This window comes from Callorhinus ursinus, unplaced genomic scaffold (genome assembly GCF_003265705.2).
Source record: "Callorhinus ursinus isolate GAN/ISIS: 27379988/994484 unplaced genomic scaffold, GSC_fseal_2.0 scaffold4, whole genome shotgun sequence".
NCBI lineage: Eukaryota > Metazoa > Chordata > Mammalia > Carnivora > Otariidae > Callorhinus > Callorhinus ursinus.
In genome coordinates, this window is record NW_027397066.1 from 108,728,979 (window position 1) to 108,752,557 (window position 23,579).

General features: G+C 35.0%; 1 long non-coding RNA gene across 1 annotated transcript in view; it reads left to right on the forward strand.

The window, feature by feature from the left end:
- LOC141372499 (uncharacterized) overlaps positions 1 to 20,995 on the forward strand; it is a 101,343-nt gene extending 80,348 nt beyond the window's left edge. The window contains exon 5 of the long non-coding RNA XR_012377763.1: positions 20,894 to 20,995. This is a non-coding gene — a long non-coding RNA (uncharacterized lncRNA). The remainder of the gene's footprint in view (positions 1 to 20,893) is intronic.
- The last annotated feature ends 2,584 nt before the right edge of the window (positions 20,996 to 23,579 follow it).

Sequence of the window (23,579 nt, forward strand, 5' to 3'; positions counted from 1 at the left end):
ATTTAAAAATTTCTTATCATAAAGACTATTGGGACAAAGCTGTTGACAATATAAAATTAAGAAAAATATAAGCTGGTAAATAAAATTTCCATTGGAGTAATTATCTTGACATTATTAATTAATATGAAACAATGTTCTTAGCATTAAGAAAATGAGTCATCTAATCCAGGATTACAGGGCTGGGATGAAGTTCAAAAATGTCAAAATAGGAGTGATGAATGTGGTCTTAAGTGTGGCTGCATATATAGGATTCCTTAAATTGTGATTCCTGTTAACAGACTGACACAGGAATTTTCATGCAAGAGATTTGCTGGGAAGTACTCTTGGAAACAACACCTGTAAGAGTGAATAAAGCAGAATTATGCAGAAAGAGAAGTTTGAACTATGATGCAATTGCAGCAGAGGCCTCAGTTAGCTTCTGGGGTTACAGTGGCCCTTCAGAGTTCTCCCAAATTAAAACAAGAGGGCTTGAGTATATGTAACCCCCCCCACCCCCCTCCACCCCTTCTGGTTGAGCATTAGATGCAGGAAGCAACTACATTTAGATGAAGGCATTTTCCAGAGACACTGCTGGGAGCAGTCAGCAGTCAGCATTCCCAGAAGACAGGAGAACGAGTGCCAAGTGGAAGAGGGCGAACTATGCAGGGTGTACTGTAACATCCACTACCGTCAACTACTTGTGCTACTCCAACCACTTGTGCTACTCCAACCCACTGACTTACTAGCCTCAGTTCATCCCATGTGGGATGTGCTTCTCCAGGACTTGTCAGAGAAAAAAAATGCACCAAATGCTTATTAAAAATGGAAAGGAAGCCTTTATTCAAGACTACTGCAAGAGACTACTGGTGAGAGATTCAACTCAACTCCACTGAAAGAAAAGAAAAGAGGAATTTTAAGCGAGGGAGAGAGCTAAAGGAAGAGTACTAGAAGACATGAGGGGAGGGTAAGTCACTGCAATTAGACCATCTGTGTTTGCTCCTTTCTGACCACAGAGCCTGAGAGACTGGAGCCCTACCTTTTCTTAATGATTACATTTCAAAGGAATGCCTCTCAGGTCTTTGAGAAAGACGTTCCTGGGTTGTAAACTGACAGAAGGCTGGGAGATTTGCATCTCAAAAGGCAGAAAAATAATTTGCAATTTCAGGTTTTCTAAAGTAAATACTCTAAGAAAAAGTAGGTCAGGAAGAGTCCTGTCTAAAGTTTAGTCAAGCTGGCGGGAGTGATAAGACCGAACAGGTCAGACTCTAGTTGTAGTTTGCTGTGGGGAAAACTCCAAATAGGAAATTGGTGCCCCAGAACCTCACCCCTGTTCATAATGGCACTTGCTGGCCTCTTAATATCAAGATTGGACAGGCGAGTACTCAGAGTAAACCACTTGAATGCCAAACATTTTCTTCTCTCCCTATTTTGTGTAACCCCAGATCTGTGTACTACTGATGATGAATGCCAGTTACCTCTGCCAGGATGGTGACTCTTTTCTTCGCCTCGTTGTCTCTTGACATGAGAAGCTCAAAGTGGGTGACAGCTGTAGTTTAAAGTTGACATTACATCCCCTGCCGGAAAAGCGTCCTCCCTGGGAACCCGGATCTCTACATGCATAGAACCTAAATTTCTTGGGAAAGAAAGCACACATTTCTTAATTTGATTGCTAAAACTAATGGTAAAAAAACAATCCTACTTTCAGTGCTTCATTTCTGGACCAATGTATTCTATTTAGAGGGGAAACAGCACCCCTCAATGATTGGCAGTTTAAAGTATATAGCACATTTAGGGAGATGATACCACATTCTTGCAGAGCTGGGTTCAACAAGATGGCACCCTGTTAGGCCTTTAAAGAGGTCGTTCCATCACTCTGCTAGGCTGGTAACCTAATGAGCACTAAATGATAGGCTCAGTGGATCCCATGGCTGTGTTTCCACTGCCATGTTTGCTTTGCTACAGGGTGAGTCCTTTGGATCAAGGCAATTTTATATGAGACTCCATATTGGTGGATCATTTTCTATACATCCTCAGATAGTGGTTCTGGCTGAAGCCCTAGGGATAGGAAAAAAACGCCCACTTCAGGAATATATGCAGATATTAAATGATGTTAATCTTTGTCCCTTCCAGCTTGGGAAGGCTTCAATGTACTCATTTTGTCAACAAGTTAGCATTTTATCACTTTGAGGATTAAATCTGTGCTGGAGTTCAACACTGGTCTCTGTTGCTAACAGGTTGGACTTTCAGCAATAGAAGAAATCTGTATCAGCCTTTGTGAACGAGACTCATATTGTTGTGCCCATCTCTCAACTTCATTCCTGCTATCATTCTTATACCCATTGTGCCAGCAATAGTGTGGCTAATGACAGAGTCTGGGTGACATTATTTGGCCAAGTCTTTCTATCTACTTAGTTCTTTTATGAGTTGTCCACAGTAGATGTTCCCCTGTGGACATAATATATAATACAAAGATCATCTGTCTCCTCCCATAGGTCATACCACATGTCACTATCTCAAATGCCGATCCCTTAATTATCTTCATTTTAGGCGCCCGACCAAATAGCCGAATCATTTTTCAATGCCTGAAAGGCTGTGTATATTCTTATCGTGAGTCATTTCTTTTTCCAGGCAAAGGAGATGTCTAGGTACCCTGCCCAAGGCTCTGCCCACTGCAAAAATTTCTCCTTCCTACTATTTCAGGCACACCCCTGATTGGGCTATATGCTACAGTAGTTGCTATTTTGCTTGCACTGATCTACTGAGTCAATCTACCCATGAACTGAAATTGACCTTCTTTTTTCTCTGCCAGCTTGTTCCAGGGAAACCCTCTTGTGATCATGGGTGTGACCTAAATGCAGTGTTGAATAATATAGGGATATTGCTCACCTATTCATGCAACTTGCTTGTGTCCTATAAACCTGCTCATGCTGAATCCCTAATATACGTAGTTATTTTACTATAGAATGATGATGGATCTACTTGACATTGCTTTGGTAGGTTTGAAAGAATTCAACTTATGATGCACTCAATTCTGGCTATATAATCGCTTGACTTTCCATGGTCACATGCTCAGTTTCCCCCCGGGCTCAGAGATACCCCAGGAGCTGGGGTACCTGGGTGGCTCAGTTGGTTAAGCGTTTGCCATCAGCTCAGGTCATGATCTCGGGGTCCTGGGATCGAGCCCTGCATCAGTCTCTTTGCTCAGTGGGGTATCTCTTTCTCCCTCTCCCTCTCCCCTCCCCCTCACTTGTTTTCTCCCTCTCTCTCTCTCTCATTCTCAAATAAATAAATAAAATCTTTGAGAAAATAAAGAAAGAAAGAAATACCCCAGGAGCTACCCTTTTGAATGACACATAGCAATCTACTGTAGATGGCTTGATCTTGTTTCATACCCTGGTTGGGGGCAATCTATGTTGTGTTTCTTCTATTTAGGATTGCATCAACTCAACTCTATACTGATTTTCCCAAATATTGGTGTCATGAACTCCCTTCAGAACCTTAAGAAACATAGCAGATGTAGTGTATGTCAGGGGATGAAAGGTGCTATATGTAATTTAATTCATCAGAATCTATCTAAATTTTTGTAGGGGCCAGACTAGTGAAATAAATAGGAATGTGAGAGGACTTCCATTCCTGCACATTCAAATTTGTAAGGCTAATCATTGTCATTACCCTCGGGTTGTGATACTGTTTATGACCAATTAACTTGCTCAGGGAGTCTGTGCATACTTAGGGGATTTTTAAGGAAATGTTTGTGTTTCAAACGCAGCAATTAAGGTAGGAACTGTAAGAAAAACTGAGAGTAAGTAAACAAGTGCCTGATAAATAACATGCTGTGTTTTTATATGTGAAATTGTAAAATATATAATTTGCTTTAGAGAAGAAAAAATTATATTTCAAATGGAAGCCCCATCATTTTTGTCTCATTGTGAATGCCATAGTAATTTCTTATAAATATTCAAAATTAAAGAAAAAATATTGAATTCCTAGTAAGAAAAATTTTAAGTACTATGTTAAAAATATTTATGTTAAAAATATAAACATACAGCATAGCAATACAATTACGTTATAAAGACACAAAGGCAAGAAAAATAATTGATTGGAAAGGAAAACTTTCTTCAAAAACACAGTATACCAGTTACTCTAAATGGCCTTTATTTTTGGTTTCACATTTTTTACCTTTATCTTTTTAACCTTGTTTGCTCTTTGTCTTTGTCCAACCAGTTATAAATGGCAAAAGACTTGCTTATCCCTGAGAAGTTCAAGTTATACCTGGTTTATCTTAAATGAAAACGATAGATGATTCTTCATTTTAAGAGGATCTGAAACTCCTTGGCTGTTGAAACCATGATATCTCACACTGAAAACCATTCCATGAATACAAATGGGGAAAAAAATACACACTTGAGGATTTAATATGAATAAATCTTGGAGATGTAATATAATCTTGAAGATCCAACACAAATTAGGTTTTGCAGATAATTTTTTACTAAATTTGTTGAATTGTATCGTGTTTGCTTCCTAGGTTTAGGAGGATTTTTTTAGGTATTATTTTCGTATTTAAAATGGATAGCTTAGTAAAACATATGTCTTGCATTAATGAAGAAGGGCAAATCTATTTTTGAAATTTGTATTTGATATATTATGATGTCACTCACTCTTTTTCCTCTAGACATATTGACCAAATGTTCTTTCACTACTTAATATTAAACTAATTAATAGCATTACTTTGACTATGATATTTCCTTTGTACATATTGGATTTACTTTACTGAATTTGCAAAGCCTTTATATATCCCCAAATGACATGCAGTGCTTTATTTCACATGAGTGAAAAATAATTCTCTGACAGTTTATTTTCCTATGCTTTATTAGGTGGATAGATTGAAATGATATAATTTTAGTACTTATTTTTAATAAACTACATTTAAAGACATTGATCTCTAGCAATTTTCTTCTAAAAAATAGGGAGATTTGATAATTATGAGGTTGCTTACATATAGTCTTTTCCAGCATACAAAATCAAGACTATCATTCTTTAATCCACTTGGGAGAAGACAATGTATTATAAGTAAATTTCACATAATTCTGGTTCTAAATATTGAAATAACTGACAAAAGGGATCACAATTTATGTTATTTCTAGATATTAGGAAAATTAAAGATACACCCATTTAAAAACATAGAACAAAATATGAATATGCAAATAATCTGGAATGCATAATTGTAAACACAATGCATACAACATTAAAAAAAAAACTGAAAACACAGAATGGTTTAAGTTGTTACCATTGTTGAGTTTATTTAGAAATTGTTTCTAAAATTGAATAATTTTCTGTATGTCCTTATTTTTATTTTTAAAGTTTTGATTACAGAGAAATAAAAAACAAAAGGTTGAAGGAGAGCTAAAAGGTCTAATAAACCCATAGAAAAAATAATTTTACAGTCAAAATACGTCCCCTCCCCCCCCAAAGCAGGATGTAATCTGTAGTCCATATATTGAGGATGTAAAGGTTTAACTGATTTAATTTGGGGGGATTCTTATAGAATTGATTTTGTTACTATTTTCTATTGTCATTATCACTAATAAGTCATAGAAGTGTTTTTCAATGTACAAAGAAGGAAGAAAAGATTTTCTCTATTAATAGAATTGTGTCAGTGTATTTGATGCTGTAGGAGGAAAATGTTTGATGTTCCAAAAGTTGAAGATATATTTTTGTACATAACAGAATGTTGAGCCTCAATAAATAAATAGGTAGATCGTTGATCAATAGATAGATGGCATGAGGAAGAGGGAACGAGGAAGCTGAATATAGATGTTCAGTTTCTCTACCCTATTTGATTCCTTCCTTACAAGGTTCGACCCCAAGCTTGAATGTCCATCTCCATATTCTAATTTGAAAATATGGTGTTCTTATAATAAATAGTGTATATATGGGTACAGTAATTTTCCCATGTTTTTCATTTGTTTGCCTGCCTGTGTTGCTTTTTTCTAAATAATTTTCACTGTTTAAACAACCAAATAAAATTAATACACAATGAAATTAGTATGTAACTTTTTCTTCTTTCATACTAATCACTTGCTTATAAAAAGTTTTCTTCAATTCTGTTATTGTTTTCTCAGTTCGTTGAAATGAGGTGAAGAATTAAATACACAAGGGTAAAATAATTGTAGCTGATGTCGTGAGAACAATCACTGTGTAAGTACAAAAATAAAACACTTGTGATAGCTATTGCTCTATGTGAGGTCTCTCTTCAATGTATTTAGACTCCAGTGTTACTTGATTTTCTATACAAATTCTAAATATTTTGAGTTTTTGTAAATATACTTTATGGCAGACTAGGTTTTTGTTTTGTTTTATTTTTTCCCCATGAGTTCCAGTTAGTGCAACTAAATGTGATATAATGAAGGCAAAAGTCTGTGTACTTCAAGTTTAATTTAGAGAACAATGTTTGCCTTGAAAGTATGTCTCTCTGAGCAAGGAATTTAACTTCTAGGATTTTTCCTTTCTTTTTGGTGGTCAGCAAAGCAGTTTATTGAGTGATAGTACAAAGCTCCCAAAGAAGGCGGGGAAAGAGGGAAGGGACCCGAGAGTGTTGCCCGGACTTTTCCTTTTTTTTTTTTTTTAAGATTTTATTTGTTTATTCGACAGAGAGAGACACAGCAAGAGAGGAAACACAAGCAGGGGGAGTGGGAGAGGGAGAAGCAGGCTTCCTGCTAAGCAGGGAGCCCCATGTGGGACTCGATCCCAGGATCCTGGGACCATGGCCCCAGCCAAAGGCAGACACTTAGTGACTGAGCCACCCAGGTGCCCCAGGGGTTGGATTTTTCCTTTCTAAAGGTAACAGAGATCCAATAAAATATGTCAAGTACAAGGATATTAGTTGTAAAACTATGTATAATGGCACATATTGAAAACATTATAAATTCTAAAACTTTGGTTAAGTAAATTATGATAAATTCTTTCAATGAAGTCATCAGTATTGAGGTGTGTTTATTTCCACACAAATATCTACAAAATATTGATATGTAAAAAAGTTTTAAATTAAAATGCATGTTATCAAATTTATTTTCAAAAGAAAATACCCTTTCCTTTGAGTGTGACTTTATTAAATAATGTTTTGCTGTGCTCTAAAATGCTAACATATATTTTTAAGATGGTACTTCAAATTTTTCTTGTTAATATTGAATAAAACTTTTTATAGTTTTTGAATACTTAAAAAAATTACTGTGGCATTCACAATGAGACAAAATGATGGTGCTTCCATTGACATATAATTTATTTTTCTTCTTTGAAGCAAATCATATATTTCACTTCACTTATAGGAATATGATATGCTATTTATCAGCTTCATCTGAATATTCAAATTTGAGAAAAATCTCTATAGTATCTACTGCTATAGAAATGATGTACAACATATGTAATCTTTTAATTTGACATACATATTTTGTAAACTATGTTATTAAATTCTAAGAGGTAATCAATTTTTGTAGTAGTTTTCTAGTAGTTTTTAGTATTTTGTAGTTTGTGGTAGTTATAGAAAACTATAACAAATTACCACTAAGGTAGTGACTTAAAACAACGCAAATTTTATAGTTATATAAGTTACAAGTCCAACATAGGTATCACTGAGCTAAAGTTAAAGAATGAACAGGCTGTGATCTCTTTTTTTTTCCTTTTTTTTAAGAGAGAGAAAGCATGTGCGTGCAGGCACTCACCTGCACAAGCAGGGGGAGGGGCAAAGGGAGAGGGGGAGAGAGAATCTTAAACTGGCTTTATGCTCAGTGCAGAGCCTGACATGCGGCTCCATCTCACAACCCTGAGATCATGACCTGAGCTGAAATCAAGAGCTGGAAATCAAGACCTGAGCCACCCAGGCACCCCAGGCTGTGATCTCTTACTGATTCTATAGAGGATCCATTTACTTGCCTTTTCCAGTTTCTAGAAGCTTCTCACATTCCTTTACTTATAGTTTCCTCTATCCATCTTCAAAGCCAGCAACAAAGCATCTCTGACCCTTTTTCTGTAGTCATATTTCCCTCTGACTACAGCAAGGAAATGTTCTTTGCATTTAAGAATTCACTGATTAATTTGGACCCACTTGGATAATCCATGCTGATATCCCCATCTCAAAGACCTTAACCTCAGTCACATCTGCAATGTCCCTTTTTCCATGTAGGATAACCTATCCACAGGTTCTAGGGATTAGAGCATGGAGATCTTTGAGGTGTCTACTTCTGCATGTCATAATCTTCAGGAAAAAGATTAAGGTAGTCACTTTTCCAGTTCCTTTTGTTTCATAATGTCAGAGAGATAAATGACAACAAACTGTATTGACAATAAGAACAAATATCCTAGAAGGATATTACATCCAGGATACAAAATATGCTGTCTATGGTACTATTGAATTATTCTGTAATCTTGTATACCTATCTTAACTTCTCAACACTTGTATTTCCTGCTGAGAAAAATGTAGTAAAAGTCTATTACTGGAGTGTACAATTTTTAAAGAACATAAATTTGTTGTTTGTTCTAATGTTGAAATATAGTATTAAGATTTATTTTGCACTGTACATTTATCTATGCATCTATGAACATCAGTTTTTAAAAGGTGACAGAATTTTACTTTACATTATTTTTCAGTTTCTGTTTTGTTTTAATAACTACATATGTAACCTTAGAAACTATGAAGAATTAATCTACATTATTTTCTCCTTAATTATTTTTAAGGGAAGAGTTATACCATCAAAAGATCTGAAAGTACTAAAAAATAAAAAATGCAATGGCCTGGCCTTTCTAAAATATTAGGCTTATATAATTTAAATAAAAAGAAAAGAAAATGCTTTAATGAAAAATTGGATACACATGTTACATAGTATAGTTCTATTGTACAGGATGGCTCTTATTGGTGATTAAAATAGTTACAAACATCCAATATATCAAGGTCATTCTCTACATTCTACTTATTAAGTTCAAGGTAAAGAGATGGGTTTTTGAATTCATGACATTATTAACTGTTGATTTTATAGTCTTTAAGATTTATGACCTTAAAACTGTATCACATAATTGCCTTACTTATAAAAGATATTTACTGTCAAGTCTTTATTTCAAATTACCAGGTAAGTGCTTTGCATGTGCTCTATCAATAACTGAACCTAAGCTAAACAACTACTGAATTTGATGGGTACATAAAATAAGCATGTCTTATCATGGTACTTAAAATTACAAATGCTTCAGAGACCTCTGACTTTCTAGAACATAGTATTTAAGAAATACAAGAGATGGGGTACCTGGGTGGCTCAGTGGGTTAAACGTCTTCTTTTGGCTCAGGTCATGATCCCAGAGTCCTGGAACTGAGTCCCATGTTGGGCTCCCTATTCAGCGGGAGCCTGCTTCTCCCTCTCCCTCTACCTGCCACTCCCCTTGCTTCTGCTCTCTCTCTCTCTTTGTTCCTGTCAAATAAACAGATAAAATATTTTTTTAAAAATAACAAATACAAGAAGATGAAGACAAGATAAAACCAATGTGGTGACTAACAACAAAAACACAAATGTAATTTTGATTTTAAAGGATGGGCAATTATTGATGTAGTTAAAGAATGTTAAGTTTCAATTTACAAGGTTGGGAAAAGTCTCTGCATGCTTTCTGAATATTCAGTACTTCTGAGTATTAATTACCATATTTTTTAAACTTTTTGAATTTAATGGGTAAGTGGCACCAATAGTTTGTTTTTCCCTGCTAACCTAGACCTGATATGTTAGGTTAAACTTTGAACACAGGAATCTTAAAGATTGGAAATGACAACTAACAAGGTATTATAATTTAGTATCAGTGTTTGGATAAAACAAACAAGATAAATTGTCAGTTTAGCACCATAATAAAAAAGAAAAAGGTGATTATTTTTCACAGCTAAGTTCCTGAGGTAGGTTTGGTATTGACTAAAAATATTACCATATATTCTTAATTGAAACATTAAATACCATTATTTCAACTTATATTTTACATTAGCTGTTAGAAATTATGTAGTTGCATTTCCTAGGTTTTTTTTACAGTTATCTGAAATGTTACTAATAGTACTTTCAAGATCAGGTATCAGCATGTTTGTGGAAATGGCTTTATACCTGATATACTTTGATTTGAATACTACTGCTTATTAGTTGTATGCTATAAGCAAATTATTTAACCTCCTTGAACCTCAGATAGTTATCTAGAAAACTGAAGGTAAAATGCGAAAAGCCAATCACATCTACAATGTATTGAAAATGTTGCTTTTTTTTTAATTAAAATTTAGCACAGGCTAAATGAAATCATTTCTCAAAACCCAGTTAAAAATTCATATATACAAAAGGCAAATATTCAAAACATATTGAATAGTTTAACTTTTTAAAATTGAAGTATGGTTGACATACAATATTATGTTAGTATCAAGTATACAACATGATTCAAATTTTATATATGTTAAGATCAAATTTTATATACTTTACAGTGCTCAGCATGATAAGTGTAGTTACCATCTGTCACCAAAGTCATTACATTATTATTGACTGTATTCCCTATGCTGTACATTCCATACCCATAACTTATCTATTTTATAACTGAAAGTTTGTACCTCTTAATTCCTTCACCACTTTTGCCCATCCCTTAACCCCTCCCCTCTGACAACCATCAGTTCTCTGTATTTGTCTGTTTCTGTTTTTTGTTTTGTTTTGTTTTGTTTAGATTCCACATGAAAGTGAAATCATATGGCATTTTTCTTTCTCTGTTTTATTTCATTCAGCATAATATCCTTTAGGTCCATCCATGTCTCAAATAACCAAGATTTCATTCTTTTTTATGGCTGAGTAATATCCCAGTGTGTGTGTGTGTGGCAGATTATTTTCTATTTATCTATTTTTTTAAATATTTTATTTATTTATTTGAGAGAAAGAGAGAGAGAAAATGAGCGGGGAAGGGAGGGGCAAAGGGAGAGGAAGAAGAAGACTCCTTGCTGAGCAAGCACCCTGGAATCATGACCCGAGTTGAAGGCAGACGCTTAACCACTGAGCCACCCAGGTGCCCTCTATTTATTATTGATGGACATTCAGTCTGCTTCCATATCTTGTGTATTGTAAATAATGCTGCAGTAAACATAGCACTGCTTATATCTTTTTGAATTAGTGTTTTCATTTTCTTTGATTAAATACCCAGAAATGGAATTATTAGATGGTATGGTATTTCTACATTTAATTTTTTTTGAGGAACCTCCATACTTTTCATAGTGGTGGTACTAATTTACATTTCCACCAACAATGCACAAAGGTTCCCTTTTCTCTACATCTTCACCAACATTTGTTATTTCTTGACTTTTTGATAATAGCCATTCTGATGGGTGTAAAGTGGTATCTCCTTTGTGGTTTTGATTCACATTTCCCTGATGATTAGTGTTGTTAAGCGTCTTTTCATGTGTCTGTTGGCCATCTGTGTCTCTTCTTTGGAAAAGTGTTCAAATCCTCTACCCATTTTTAAAAATATTTCATTCATTTGTCAGACAGAGAGAGCACAAGCAGAGGGAGCAACAGGTAGAGGGAGAAGCAGGCTCCCCACTGAGCAGGGAGCCCATTGTAGGACTTGATCCCAGGACCCTGGGATCATGACCTGAGCCAAAGGCAGACGCTTAACTGACTGAGCCACCCAGGTGTCCTTCTTCTGCCCATTTTTTTAATTGGATTTTTTTTTTTTTTGGTGTTGAGTTGTATGAGTTTTTTATATATTCTGAATTAGAGTAGTTTAAATTTAATTTTTTAAAAAGTATCTTCTCCAGTAGTCCTGATAAGTCTCTCTAAATACAACCATACTTGAATATAGCTAAAAATTATTTATACATCTTTAATAAAAATAAATAGGTTTTCAAATTTTCATGAATGGAGTCACTTTATGCAATATGTTTTGCCTCTTCCCCTTCTTTTTTTCTTGGGAATATAGTTTGGAGAATATTTCACTCAGGACAGACATAAATCTAATATTTCATAACTTGTCTCTCTTCAAACTTCTAAGATATGCCCTCCAATTATGATTTTCAAGTGATGACCATGTTTCCCATTTCCCTGATAAAATAGCATTGATAGGAGACTTTCCACAAAATGATACCTATCAACATATTATCAATATCAGTGTCACTGTATTTTGCCATCCATCCAATTACTATTCTTTATTTAACAAATACTTATTTTGCATCTTTTAAGCACCAGGAATCATTTCATTGAGTTTATACCCAACAAAACAAAACAAAACAAAAATCTTACCCAAACAGGGTTTTATATCAATATAAGCATTACATGCCCCTTTCTGAGACCAGTACCTTCATTCGTGCTCCACATTCATCAGTTTTCCTACTCAATAAGTCTCCCATGTTTTTAATTCTCTCATAAAAATATATTTTAAATCAAACTAACCATTCCTATTATACACTCTCCTACGTATTTTTCACTTTCTATCTATAAAGTACTCTTTGAGAAAGGTAGTCTGTATTTACTGTCTTCAATCTGTTTCCTTCCATTCTGTATTGATTCCTATCAGGTCCTCACCCATATCACCTGCCACAACTGATCAGTCGTCACAAATCAGCAAAGATCTTCACATTAGTAAATCAAATTGCTATGCCTCCATCATACATGATTTGACATGTTAGAAGCATTTGCTAAGTTGGTCATTGCTTCTTTTTTGGAAAACAAACTTCATTTGTCTTCGAGGATATGTCACTCTCTATTTTTTTTTTTCTCACCTCATTGGAAGCTTTAAAATAGTATTTCTTGTTTGTTTCTCCCTATATATGCTCTATCTCTTAAATTTCATGACATAATCCTATTCTTTTCTTATCTGTAGTCACTTCTGGGTGATCTTACCAAATCTCACTGCTTGAATGACCATCTAGAACATAGTACTGAGCTCCAGATTCTGATATTCAACCACATATTTTACATGGCAATATGGATATCCAATACTCATCCCATCTAGCCCATTCTCCTGCCCACTTCCCCTCCAGAAACCCTCAGTTTGTTCTCTATAATTAAGAGTCTGATTTATGGTTTGCCTCTCTTTTTTTTCCACCTATGTTCATTTGTTTTGTTTCTTATATTTCACATATGAGTGAAATCATATGGTGTTTGTCTTTCTCTGACTGACTTATTTCACTTAGCATAATACTCTCTAGCTCCATCTACATCATTGCAAATGGCAGGATTACATTCTTTTTGATGGCTGAGTAATATTCAATTGTATGTGAGTATGTATATATATAGATTGATCAATACATACATACATACCACCTCTTCTTTATCCATTCATCAGTTGATGGACATTTGGGTTCTTTCCATAATTTGGCTATTGTTGATAATGCTGCTATAAACATCAAGGTGCATGTATCCCTTTGAATCAGTATTTTTTAAAAAGATTTATTGATTGGGGCTCCTGGATGGCTCGATTGGTTGGGTGTCTGCCTTCGGTTCAGGTCATGATCCCCAGGTCCTGGGATCGAACCACGCATCAGGTTCCCTGCTCGGCGGGGAGTCTGCTTCTCCCTCTGCCTCTCCCCCCAGCTTATGCTCTTTCTCTCTCTCTCTCTCTCTCTCACTCACTCTCTTTCAAATAAATAAATACAATTTAAAAAAAAGATTTATTGATTTATTTGAGAGAGAGAGAGAGCACATGCACAGAAGCACGAGCAGGGGGAGGGGCAGAGGGAGAGGGAGAGAGAGAATCTCAAGCAGATTTCTTGCTGAGTGCTGAGCCCAACACAGGGCTTGATTTTACCACCCTGAGATCATGACCTGAGCTGAAATCAAGAGTTGGATGCTTAAGCAACTGAGCCACCCAGGTGCCCCTTGAATTAGCACTTTTGTATTCTTTGGGTAAATGCCTAGTACTGCAATTGCTGGATTGTAGGGTAGTTCTATTTTTTAACTTTTTGAGGAACCTCCATACTGTTTTCCAGAGTGACTGCACAAGGTTGCATTCCCACCAACAGTGCAAAAAGTTCCCCTTTCTCCACATCCTCATCATCATTTGTTGTTTCCTGTACTGTTCATTTTAGCCATTCTGACAGGTGTGAGGCTAACTACAATGTCAGTTATTTTCCCTGACAATGAGTGATGTTGAGCATCTTTTGTGTCTGTTAGCCATCTGGATGTATTCTTTGGAAAAATGTCTATTTATGTCTTCTGTCCATTTCTTAACTCTATTATTTGTTTTTTGGGTGTTGAGTTTCATAAGTTCTTTATAGATTTTGGATACTAACTCTTTATCAGATATGTCATTTACAAATATCTCATACCAGTTTTTGAGGTTTAATTTAGAACTTATAAAATGCTTGTCTAGACCACTAAATAGCACTTGATGCGTGTTAAATTTATTATTTTACCTTTTATGTTCTATATCAATGTTCTCCATTAATAAATACAGATTTTTTCATTGTTATAGTGCAGGAAAATTGTTAAAAGTCAACACAAATTTCTCTTGGCTTCCTTAACAAAGATATCCAAGAAAAAAAAAAAGAAAATAGGCCATACTATTTTAAAATAAGACATTCACAGTATATCAAAAATCTTATTTCTTACTGATTTTTAAATCTTTTAACTGGTCCTGAGATAAATGTATCAGAAAACCCCATTACTTAGATCATTCTTTAAAAAATCTCCCTGTTGTGATGGTTGCCTTGACAATGTTAAGTGAGAAAATTGATAATTTAGAATTCTAAGGATTCTATAAGGATATTCTTTTTAGTTGGTTAGACTGTAGTCCTTGAATTACAACTTGGATAGCTTTTAAAAGAAGACTCAGAAAGTTATAGAGATATTGTAATAAAAATCAATAATTGGGGTCGCCTGGGTGGTACATTTGGTTAAGCATCCAACTCTTGGTTTCTGTTCAGGTCATGATCTCAGGGTTGTGAGATCAAGCCCTGTGTCAGGTTCTGCACTAAACACAGTCTGCTGGAGACTCTCTTTTGCTCTCCCTTTGCCCCTCCTGCTCATGCTCTCTCTCTCTCAAATAAATCAATAAACCTTTCCCCCAAAATTAGTAGTTGTATTGAGTACCTATGATAAGTATATCCAGAATTTGTTGTAAGCTATATCTTACAAGTGTGTGTGTATGTATGTATATGTAAATACACACACATATTATATACATATATATGCACATGCACACTTACGTTTTTTTTTAGTTTGAGAGATTTTTCCTAGACCTACTTCTCCTAACCCATATTTCAAGGATCAGAAAGACATATCTAATTTTAATATCTAAAACTCTTATATGTATTTGAGCTCATGAATCAAAGTCCTATAATGAAACAACTAAAAGTCCTGGTAAGTTTATGACACCAGTTCTTTCCTTCATTTTATTATTAGTGTTCTGAATCTGCAGGCTATTTTTAATGTAATTAACTTGTTTTCTACTCTAAACCCCTTTAGTTGTTCCTCAGGAAGTATATAATAGATTTGTGAAATAGAATTCATGTACAAATAAAAAGAAAATTCTAGGGTTTTTGAACAACTTAATAAAATTGAAATGGTGAACTTTCAGACTAACAGTTTTTAACCTACAATTTATCTTATTAAGAAAAAACAACCTTAATTTCAGTAAAATTGTTTCATTCATACCAGCACAATGCCACAAACACAAAAAAACTACACATTATCCTGCAAAGAGGCAATGATGTCTTAGCAATTATTTCAATAACTATACTTAACTGATTATGATAAATCTTGAGTAAACATGAGTCTGTCTAGGAAGCTTATGGATTTTAAGATGCCCTTCAATTGACCAATAATGTTTTTTTGTTTTTTCTCATAAGAATTATATTTATAGGATGGTTGCAGCTGGCTTAGGTGTAGTATAACACATTACAGAGTATAGGCTTAATACTTTAGAGAAGAAGAAATATCTATAATCTTTTTTAAAAGAAGCTACATTAATTCTCCCATTTTTTAATCTACTAAAACTCTCTCAGCAATCAAATAATGATGCTAATGTAATATTTATGGATTACTAACTGTGCTAGTGCTTTTTACTTATTATGTAATTTAATATTTATACCTTGATGATATAGGATATTTTTATGATTACTACCTATTTTAATAATTAGAAACTGAGAAATGGAGTGGTAAATAATTTTCTCTAGATCATACAATAGCTAAGAAAGGAATTTCTTCTTCACGAAGTTGTAACATCTGTATTGCAAGATGGTTGTCCTGGACTATTCCAGTCTCAAGTGATCATATTCTTCTAGGAAGATTTTATTTCAAATTCCTACACATTTACTACAATTAATACCTATAGTTTTATGTTGGTAGACGCCTTTCGTGCATCTCATACGTCAGTTGCAAACTTCTTGAAGTTGTAAATTTCTCTTTATTAAAACAAAAGGGCGGGGGAAGTGCTTTCTTTTTCTTTGGTTCCTAAAAGTATTTGTTGTTAGCATTTAAGAGACTTATAATAGAACTCTCAAAAATTAAATTACTGTACAAGCTACATTTGACATACAGAGACAAGATCTCAAGTTGGTCGCCACTGACAACCTGTTGAAACAGACAACTTAAAAGACCTTCCTAACCCTTAGTAGCACACAGTATCATGTTATAGAGATGTATCTTAGTGACATCTGCAATCCATGTATGATTTACTTCAGATAGATAAAATTCTGTTCAGTGACATCACAGCTCAGATTATTATTTGTTAGACTTACAACATATTTTAAAAAAGATTTTATTTAGGGCGCCTGGGTGGCTCATTCGTTAAGCGTCTGCCTTCAGCTCAGGTCATGATCCCAGGGTGCTGGGATCGAGTCCCACATCGGGCTCCCTGCTCAGCGGGAAGCCTGCTTCTCCCTCTCCCACTCCCCCTGCTTGTGTTCCTGCTCTCACTGTGTCTCTCTGTCAAATAAATAAATAAAATCTTAAAAAAAAAGATTTTATTTATTTGACAGAGCACTAGCAGGGAGAGTGAGGCAGAGGGAGACAGAGCAGACTCCCTGCTGAGCAGGGAGCTAGATGCTGGCTAGATCCCAGGACCCCTGGATCATTACCTGAGCTGAAGGCAGATGCTTAACCCACTGAGCCACCCAGGCTCCCCAAGTTAAAACATTTTTTAAGATAAATTAAATCCATAGTGGACCATCATTATGGATGATACTACAGACTTTATCAAGTTTCAAGATTTACTGAAGTGATAAATCCATAACTAGATGTTTCTAACCCTTGCTATTATTAGCTATTGACATAACTATTATTTTTAAGTTCAGAGTATAATTTTTTTATTACTTTTTTATTTTTCATGTATAGGAAGTGTCCAGAAATGCCATTTCATAAGGAATTTCTTTAAAATAAGCAGTTACGCTCTTGAAACATTCTGTCGAGTCTTAGAGATTCATTAAATGGTGTTTACTTGATTACTTTCTATATGCTTAAGAAATTACTTAATAAATAATTCACTATCCGTGGTTGAAAATTGAAGGTGTACAAAGAAGAGAGATAGTGTTTAATTATAAGACAAGGGGATAAATTTAAAAGGAAAAACAATTCCCACCATATCCTTGGATTAAAAAAACACAATGAACTTATGTGTACTTTGCCTTTTACTTTATTTCCATAAATGTTTGCAGAATAAATGTGTATCACCTACTTAAAGTTGCTGATGAGAAACAATATAAACATAACTTCATTATTGGCATCTAGGAAAATTCTTTCTTTGAGCTTTTCTAATGAAGAGGTGTTATGATTCTGAGCTTCGATTTTGTTTTTGGTCGGTTGTGATGATTTGTTTACTCAGCCACACTGAATTTTGGTTATTTTTACCCTTCCAAGAATGACTACACAGGATGAGATGGAAGTTATGATCATTGAGTCCTTTTCTGGAGTATATAGTTCATGACCAAACAAGTGGTTAGCTCAGGTCATGGCAGTAGGCCTTCTTGTCTGCCTCAGGGACACTACAGCTTTTATTTCAGGGAGTTCCTTATTCATTTATTCATTACTTCATTCAAAATTTATTTGATGCCTACTGGAGACTGCAGAAAAACATAAAGTGCTTATACTTTGAAATTCAGACAAAACGACTAAAATCCTGCTTCTGCTGCTAAGGAGCTGTCTGACTTCATAAAAGCCAAAAACATTTTTACCTTAGTTTCTCAATCTATAGAAATAAAAATAATATGGCCTAGACCAACCTCATTTATTTTTCTCTAAGATCAAATGAGAGAGCATACACAAATAAAGAAAATATTTGGACTGATGTGCACCAATGATATGGTCATGTCTAAAATGTTGGGGTAGTAAATTGTTGCTTTATGTTTTCTTTCTGCCACCCTTACTTACCGACTGTATTTATTGACTGCCCCATGATTTTCCCTAGGAAATCATGTCTTCCTCACTCTCAGGCCATGAACTTCAGGTTAGGACCTAACGCTATTGTAGAATATATGTCCCTAAGATTGGCCAATCAGCAATTCATATTTCCATTGTTGTGGTGATTCATTTAAGGGTGGACACTTGACCCATTTTGTTTTTTTGTTTTTAATTTCTTTAAAATTTTTCTCCCAGTTGCCTTGGAGAAATTTTTAGGAACTGCAGCTATCTTATTGGTCCATGAGGAGCCCTATCCAATATGCTCTGAGTGTAACTGGAGTAGAGGTGGAGTGGAGAGGTTTGGAGAAATAAAAAAGTCAGGTCTTTATGTCATTCCCACCCCTTTATGAAACTGTCCCAGTAGAAGATATATTTTTCTTTAAAACATTCCAAATTGAGTTTTCTGACAACTGTGATCAAAGAAGTCTTCACTGATACAGATGGAACATGCAGTTCCAAAATATTTAAATTCATCATAATTTGTTAAGACCTTATTTTTTTTAGAATAATTTTGGGTTCATAGCAAAACTGAGAGGAAGGTACAGAGATTTCCCCCCAATTTTTTTTAAACAAGAAAATGTTGAGATTACATATTGTATTTCAAATATATTCATTACTATTATACTTTAATAAAGAGATATTCTTGCATTGTTAGATACTCATAATAATGCTATATTTACATTCTACATACTAGATCTTATCTAGATAGATGATAAAATCAAATACAGTTTTCTTATATTTGTAAGCTTATATTCATATTTTTGCCTTGTACCAAGCATATTTATCACAATATCCCTTAATTAATTAATTAATTTATTTATTTTTGAGAGAGAAAGAGCACATGCAAGTGGGGTGGGGTTGGGGCAGAGGGAGAGAGAGAGAGAGAGAGAGAATCTTAAGCAGGCTCCATGCACAGAGCCCACATGGGGCTTGACCTCAGCATCCTGAGATCATGATCTGAGCTGAAATCAAGAGTCAGATACTTAACCAACTGAACCACCCAGGCGTCCTACAATATTCTTTTTAGTAATCCTTCAAAAATATTTTTGAAAGTTGGTACATTCTCCCATCAACCTATGAAATACCTCTTTCCCATCAATAATTTCTAGTAAATGGAGAATACCTACTTAGTTATCATTATAGAGTTTTATATTTAGAACTCTAGTTTTAAAAACTGTTCTATTCAGTAGATTATATTGTTGATTCTCTGCTCTGGAAAGCAAAGATAACTCTTTGCTCTATAGATAAATTATTAGTAATCAGGACCAATAAAACAAAATGGGATATTTTATCTCCAGATACCTAATTCACTTAAAAAAAACACAAAGAGAAGAAAAAAAGTCACTTGTGTTCGCCACTATCAATCATATTTTTCTTCTTAATGGGTCTGTTATATAGTTTCTGTTATGTGCTTTATTACTGGTGAAAGCCTCAGAATGGGGCATTTCTGTGGAAACTCTATCTATACTTCTGAATACTGAAACCAAATTACCTTGCTGTTGGAGTTCTGAGTCATAAGCATTTCAGAATACAATGTATATGCAACAATAACAATTTTTTTCCAGATTCATAAGACATAATTCTTACATAATACATATTATGCTATGCCTTTTGCTTTTTAAAATTAATATTATTTTCAAATTATTTGGGTGTTAGTGAATGAGATATAAACTACACCAGTACTTTTACTAAACATTTTTCCCAGTACAGATGTTAATATACTTTTGCATTTTATTTCAAAAACTATTTTTTCTATGTAAGATTAGAGTTTGAGTAAAATTGTTTCATCTACAAGAGTCATGACTTGTTGCAGTTTGTTCTATTTAATAGAAATAGTTCTTATGAGTTATTTAAAACAAAATAGTTATTTCCTTGAAATTTTTGTTTATAATTTGTCCAGATTATTCTAATACAAAATATAAATATAATATTTTTAAAGGATTTTATAGGTGTTTTAACTTGCCTCTGTTTGTTAATGTTGTCAGGCTTTTTTTCTTCCTGTCCCCAGATCTTGGGGCTTGTTACCACATCTGTCACCATTTACTGATATAAAAAAAAAATAATAATAATTGTGTTACCTTCCCAAGGTCATAAAATTTGTGTAACCAGAATTAACAAGAAATGGCTTATGGGCTGCAATCTTAATGCAACTGCCTACTTTGTAAACCATTCTGCCTTTAATGCTGTTCAGTGATTTAGCCTGCCTTCCCATGAAAACTTGGATATTTCTAGTATATTTCTGGCCACTCTTAGTCACTACATTATCAACTTAGTAACTACAAAATCCAGGCATATGCAATATTCAAAATTTAGAAATTGGTTTAAAATTGAGACTTTATTCCTACCCCGGGCATGAGTGCTATAAACTGATTTTGCTTTCATTTCCCACTGTGTGTTTTAATTTCTTCCCTAGCTGGTAGACTCAGTTCTTACTTTTCAAAGTTGGAGCAAGAAGAAAAAAGAGGAATAATGTGTAGCAATGTTCTCTCTTGCCTAGTAATGTTCAGAGATGACATTTCACTATCTGGATTTGGCAGGAGTTTAAAGTTACCCCTTTCGTGAAGCACTCTTGAAGAGTTTTGAGGACCCTCCTTCTCCCCATCATTGGCTGGGAGTTCCTCATCTGCTGAATTCTTGAGGTGGGTGTCATAGTGTCTTTGGACTGTCTTACTCATCCTGACTCAGCCCTGAGAAACATGCCTCTTGCACATGGCATATACCTGACCTATACCTAACCCACCAAGAACATGTATGTGCTTATTTTCCCTCAAGAATCTGGAAGTGTAGCTACATCCTAAATATCAGCTCTCATGACCCCCCATGCTGGTTCTTCCAGCTTACCTGCTGTTTGGATACACAAGTATGACCCAAAGCTTGACCCCTTTCACTCCAAAGGACACATATTAAGCTCTTAGGGTTATTTTTGGATAATCTCTTTGACTTGAAATAAAAAACAGCAATCACACCTTTTCCTTGGGATAGGTGATGATGAGTAAGGGACAGGTGGGGCTAGGTAGGGAGAAACAGATAGGGGGCTATGTAATCAGGCTTACAGAAATCCCAAAAATGTGAAGATGTGGGAAAACCAGAGATAAGGGAACAAACCGGACCACCCTGTCCTAGAACCACCCTGCCCTAGGCATGGGGGGGGGGGGGGCGGATGTCTTTTATGATAATCACCTGTGACCAACAAAGAATAACCAGACCCTAAAAAGAAAGTAAGCCATTGAAGGTGTTATCACTAGTCCTTGCTCAATGGTTATCAATAGAGATGTTAAAAGGATTTAAGTTCCTTGATTAGCTTTCTATAAAAGACCAACCCTAAAGGCCCTCTTTGGCAACCCTGTTGGGACCCCTCTCACTCTTGAGAGCCTTTTCTGTATCTTCATTTAATAAACTTCTATCGCTCTCACTCTCCCCTTGTCTGCGAGATTAATTCTTTGACTCGATGAGACAAGAATCTAGCTCTCCTGCATCAATGAGAAGAATTACAGTCAAGAAGTTCCCTGCTAGAATCATTCTCTAAGTAAAAGATTCCCCTAGGGGCGCCTGGGTGGCTCAGTCAGTTAAGCATCTGCCTTTGGCTCAGGTCATGGTCCAGGGTCCTGGGATGGAGCCCTGCATCGGGCTCCCTGCTCCATGGGGGGGGGCCTGCTTCTCCCTCTACTCCCTGCTTGTGCTCCCTTCTCTCAAATAAATAAAATCTTAAAAAAAAAAGAAAAAAGATTCCTCTAATCTCAAATGCCTGACTCTTTTATTTTCTCAATGCATATGAAGTTTGTGAGAATTCCAAAATTGGTTTCATTCATGTCTTTGTTCAAGTCTTACGAAGTGGTCTATATTATAAGTCATTTTTGGTAAACATTATCCTAAGTGTTAAATTTTAACAGCCAGGTACACCCAGCAAGTAAATGGAAATGACATGTAAACCAGTTCTCAGTACTGAACTCTCCCATTACATACTCATAATAGTTATTTAGTTCAAAAGTACTATGGATTTGTTGAAATTATATTAAGGTAATGTTGGAATAAATGTGCCTTCTTATATTCTTTTTAATATGGCTTTCACCCTCCCAAACAATCTGAAGGAAGAAGGAACATTCCTGAGGAATCACTTTTTGCCAGTTTTTCCTTAGTTATACATCCTCACACATACACACACACACACACACACACACACAAATGAAGTTCACACTTCACATTTATAGCAGGTAAATTTTAAGGAACTATATTTTTGTCATTATTTGAACAGGTATATACTGATGACTGGAAACACTGGTGTTGTGTTAGGTCCTCTTGTGATGAAACTGTTGTTTATTTTTAGGTCATGACCTAGAGGAAGTTACCATTTAGCTAAACATGTATCTTTATTTTTTGGACTATGCACAGAATAAAACATTTTGGTATACTATTTGTGAGAATAATGTCAAGCAACAATGTGATTAATATATATTAACTCCATCTGTCTCTTCTGTTTATAAAACCATGATGATGTGTGATTTAAAAGTCCTTGAACTTTTTGTCTGTTTTTAAGAAAAACTAGGTTTTGATGACTTGATAAAACCAACTTCCCTAATACCATATATAACATCTTAGCAATTAGAACTGTCACCACCTAATCGGACTTCCTTTTTCTTTGTGCCCATTCTATAACTATATTTAGTCAGAGGGAAGGGATAAAATACTATGATAAATATGTACTATTAAAGGGATAGACACCACAGGACAGAAAGACATATGGCAATATGAATGAGGAAGGAGACTGTGACAAAAGAAATAAATGACACATGTAGCTTAGACACCTGAGTATGGACAGTTTCGATGAAGATGAAAGACAGGAAAATTAAAACTAAGAGAGAAAGAAAAAAAAAAAGAGAGATTACTGGAAAATGATATAGACCTCCTAGGCATGGTTTGAAAAGCTCCCTGAGATAAGAAAAGCCTTTAAAAGGATAGATCATTAATCACTGGTATTTCAATTAGCTGGTATTGACTGGGATGGCAATTATGGCATTGATAAGAAAGGGCTTCTTTTCCTGGAGGTAACACAGGCTGTTTCCTTACATATTCTGTGAACAATCCACAAGGAGCCTAGGCTATTATACACTTAGCCCTAATGTGGTTGGGAAATGAGACAAGGATGAAAAATAAGATAGCAGTATAGAGTCATCTAAAGTCTAGTGATCACAGTGTCATCAGAATGTCAATGCCCTTGAGGTTATA